Source organism: Amblyomma americanum, chromosome 6 (genome assembly GCF_052857255.1).
Source record: "Amblyomma americanum isolate KBUSLIRL-KWMA chromosome 6, ASM5285725v1, whole genome shotgun sequence".
Classification (NCBI taxonomy): Eukaryota; Metazoa; Arthropoda; class Arachnida; order Ixodida; family Ixodidae; genus Amblyomma; species Amblyomma americanum.
Window position 1 is genome coordinate 39,843,216 of NC_135502.1, and position 4,916 is coordinate 39,848,131.

Sequence of the window (4,916 nt, forward strand, 5' to 3'; positions counted from 1 at the left end):
TTGCCTTTGTCTTTTGTAATTGTTTGTTCCTTTTATTATCTTTAGGTGGCTTATGAAGATTAGAACACTGAGCCTGAAGGGTCTTATATGACGGTATTGTTCTGGGAAGCTTATAACCTTCTGTTCACCTCTGGTAAACGGGAACTCAGTTTCCATCGTCATTCTTGAAATTTTGGTTAGAACAAGCTCTACTCATGTGCCTTGAGAGTAATTCATGACACATTTGATGCTATGCTTTGTTCTAGCATTACTGGTCTTGTAGGTCTTTTGCTGAGCCCTGTTATCCCTTAATCTATTTGATGCATGTTCTGAGACGTTTTCGTTAAAAGACTGTTGTGAAAAATACGTTGCGGGATAAGTATTATTATGCCAAGTATGAGCTTAACGGCTCCATTCATGATTCCTTTTCCTACATGTTTTGCGCCTACTAGCCACGACCGAACTGGGCACCAGTTAAACAGCCTAAGCCACCCTAGCCTAAGGCCTCAAGGATTGACCTGATAAGCGTGAAATGGGTGAAAAAAATCAAGGAGCGCCATCGCCAGCAGTGCACAAAAAGATTAAAACAAAAACTATACTAGAGAAGTTAAATGAAGGAAACATGCCGACCTTGACGCCATCGCCAACGTCATGAGTTTGAATCAGTCGCACAAAAATTTTGCAGCTTAGCTCCAAATTTCCAACCAAAGAAGGTTTCTTTTGTTGCTCGGCAAGCATCAACAGAGTCGCAGTAGTCCCACCTATCAGATCTTATGAAAGACAAAAACAAAGTACTTGGGTGTTTTTTCATGCTCCCTGTGGTCCGCATATATGTTGTCTAACCCATTGCCACTATTACCGTCACACTCTCCGGGACCGAGACATGTAGGCTGATGTGAAAAAGCCCTCGTTTATATGGTTTAGTTCGTAATTTTTGTGAATATTTTTGTCGCCAAACAGGCAAAATGTTAATTTGCATGTATTGTTACCCCACAACAGAGTAATTTAGCATAGCGCGATCCACTTCCACGGAGAACCACTGACGGTGCCAGGTGCCGGCGCACTGAGCGCATGCAACCAGCAAAAAGAAAAAAGAAAGCTCAAATAGATTATCGCTTTTCTTTTGTTTCCCTAAAATGTTGTGTTGTTTTCTTTTTATTACAGATTGTGCACCATACCTAAGCAGTACATGTAACCTACCACCAGAAGCTTTATTCGGAGGCACCTTCATTTCTAATTTTACTTGGCATTATAAGCATAAATGTTAGCACCTGCTACAAAATGATCAGTTGCTGCTCTGAAATGAGATTTTGCCTGCTACAAGACCATACGTGTAGAACAGACAGCTGGTTGTCTGTTACCGTGACAGCTAGTGAATATCAGTTGAAAACTGAAACCTCTGGAGGGAATGCAGGCTGGGTGAAATGACTACGTTAGGAAGTTTCCTGAGCCATGGTGGCTGCGGATGGCACTAAAGGTCACCAGGAGTAGTACGTCTTTGCCCTGCAGATGACTTGCCTCGGCTGATGGGTATGAATTTCGTGGTGATGATAAGCAATCTTCCAAGTACTTCTCAGTATTTTTGGTGGCGAGTTGCACTAACACTTGGCACAGATGTTGAATAAGAAACTCATTTCTGGGTATAGTCGGTAATAATACTTTTATTAAAGAATGAAGACATCATTTTTTTCTTTATTATATGTAGCATATATATATATATATATCATATTCTTTTTCTTTCATCATAGGCCACACGCATATATTCATGTTCCTTGTTGTTCAGGTGTCACCTCTGCTTGTCCTTTCACAATGCTGACTTGATGGAACCATATGAAGGCGAGACTCGAAGAAACAACAAACAAATATCGGGGAGCCACAGGCCCTCTCACCAGCAAAGCTACAACCATCCAGTCAACAACACCCTGCATGTCCTCCCGTTCATCTAATGCGCGTCTCTTTTTTTCTGTTCGTTTTTCTTTGATAACACCATGATGAAATCTTGCAGAATGTCCTAAGAGTGCAAACAAGCATGACAAAAAGCAGCAAATAGGCTTTTCTCAAATGCCCAGCCACTAACCCAGAAGACAGGGCTGTAAAGTTTAAGTGCCGACTACATGCTTTGGCTCCTTATACTAAACAGCGTTTTTTAACTTGCATTTCGTATTTGCATACCACTAGAATGCGCTTTGTTTGCAAAGTTGGAGATGTACCTGACGTCATGAGACTGACATTGAGTTTGTATTTATCCTGCAGAGCTAACTCTTAATGCAATTGAGGTGCGCACCCATTTCTCATTCTTCATTCTGCCTGGTAAACTTGTGGGGGCAATTTTTGTAGTGTTTGCGAAATATGAAAATGTGGTAAGTAAACCTTCACCTTGACTGTCTTGTGCCATCGAGGACAAATAAAGTGTGAATGGAAAATTTCAAGCGCCAACACACAAACGCGAAAATGGTAGCTGAAAAGTGGTAGTGCTCTTTTGAAGTGACACACAAGCGAGTATTTGACCCCTCTGAAACATTTTTATCCTGCTTTCCGAATTTAAAATTTTCCTGTCCGTGTTTCATTTGTACCATATATTATAGTACAGATTACATTCATATTCTGCCAACGCTCGGACATGGCCCATGACTTCTTAAACTTGGTAACTGACATTTGTGTTGAATCAGCTGGGATCGCGACCCCTTCCTTGTCAGGTTGTTTTGTATTTTTTTTCTCTAGCGCTAACTCTCCGAGACAGGGCTAGTGTTAAGGAAGCATTTTTGAAGCTAGAAAGGAAATTGATGAAATAGTAAGGCTTATAATGCACGCTCTTCTTATTGTGCTATGATAAGTGACATGAATTGCGTTTTTACTCTCCTCAAAAGCTCGAGACAAGGAATACTCTTCTACAAGCTCATGACTCAACACTTATTCATGTCTGGCCTTCTGAGCGCCAAAAGTTGTCAGCATGATGCAACGTAACGTGTTAACGCATTTGTCATGGTAGGTTTGTGAAGGATGTGCGCATATGGCTGCTATATCGAGTGCGCGGGAATTCAGCATGATTTGCAGCATATATGAAAAACAGGCACATGACTCCCACGTGGTCGTCTTTGTGACTGCTGGCCTAGACATAAAATGTCCGGTCGTATACTTGTTGGATGCCTGCTTAAAAAAGAGGTTGGTTTATATTAGTTTGCCATCTCGTATCTGAGGCAGGGTTTTTAAAACCGGAAGGAAAAATGACACGCTCAGTTACATTTCGGAAAGCTCGCATGATATGGTTCAAAGGATGAAAACGGCGACCTAAGAATTCTGCCCACTTCACATTTAAGAGTTACCTGATCTATGGCGGGAAATGCGTCGGCTGTTTTCATTCGCTTTAAGGAGATAGCTTGAAGACGAGGGGAACTTTGCCCGTCGCGATGACTTTTATCTTGTTCCACCGCACAGCTGAAATTCTTCCACAGTTAAAAGCCTCCATACACTTCATGTGGTCGAAGACTCGCCGGTCTTTTTATAGTCTGTGGGAACAGAATGCGACGATACTGCAGCTTCGATCAGTAAATCGGGGGTGGTGTTCTCTCGATGTGTTTTGCTCTTTAAAGGCTGTGCTACATTTATAATGTGTGTAAAATGACTGTCGGATGCAATAATTTTTAGCATACTCGACTTTGATAAAAATTTACTCTGTTCCCTGTCAGTTTTCTTTTAATTACCATTTTACTAATAATTGTATTGATTATGAGCAATTTTTGCAATATTTTGATCAGTTATGGAGTTCTACAGCCCTATCTGTGAGACACTTCTGACAGTAAACTTCTGCCTTGTTCACATGTTAGAAGAGTCCGTGATTGGTCGTAGTCTTGGATATTGTACACTGCGCTTGCTTGACTGCCAAACACTCTCGTGTGAGCCAATCATGGTTTGTCCCTTTGATATTTTTATAATTTTGCTTCTGCTAATCGTAGAGTCTCCAGCGTCGCCATAATTTCTTTGTGCGTGTATATGTATGGTGCACTGTACAGGGAAATTTTACCCTACACTAAACAGGGTCACAGCTTCAAGTATCGGAAATTTACCTGCCTAAATTTGGTATATGTCCAGCATTAATGTGCTTTAGCGCTTTGCCTCTTCCTGCGGGGAAATATAATTACACAAACCACATGTCTTAGTGCGTGGATCAACTGCTTATTAAACTTTCTTCAGTATTTTAAAATTTGCCTCTCATTCTTGTCATATCAGGCTGGAGCGTTTGCCTGCGTAGGTTGCCTAAACAACCACTCCACACGGGACTCGTTAATTGTCCAGCCACGCTGCAGTTTTAACAGCATTTATGTGTTTTCATACCTTTGGTGACTCCTTACTTGCTTTTTATTCGCAAATTTTTTGTTTTGTGTACCTATTTTCTCTTTCTCATTAAGCCATGCGTGCGTGCTTTCATTGTACTCTTAAGTTGATTTTTTTTTTCTGTTTATGCGCTCAATCATATACATTTATTACTGTTCCGCTAGGATAAATTAATAAGTAAACAAACGAGGAAGGATAGCTATGCTTGTGCTTCCATTATGCGCTGAAACAAATGAGTGATTAACTGTTTGTGTCTTCGAGATAGGCTGCGACATTGTGGAATCGGAATGCTCACTTTGCAAGGAAGATTGCTCAGCGTTTTTGATAAATGTCAGTAGACGCGCTGGGCTCTGTCTCCTGCGATATATATATATATATATATATATATATATATATATATATATATATATATATATATATATATATATATATATATATATATATATATATATATATATATATATATATATATATATATATATATATTTGTTTCGTCCGAATGATTCGCGAGGTTATAGACGGGATCCCCGGAGACAAGTGCGCGAACACAAAGCAGTACATATTCCTGGGAGGAGGGAAGAATGTATGCAGTGCTACGCAGACAC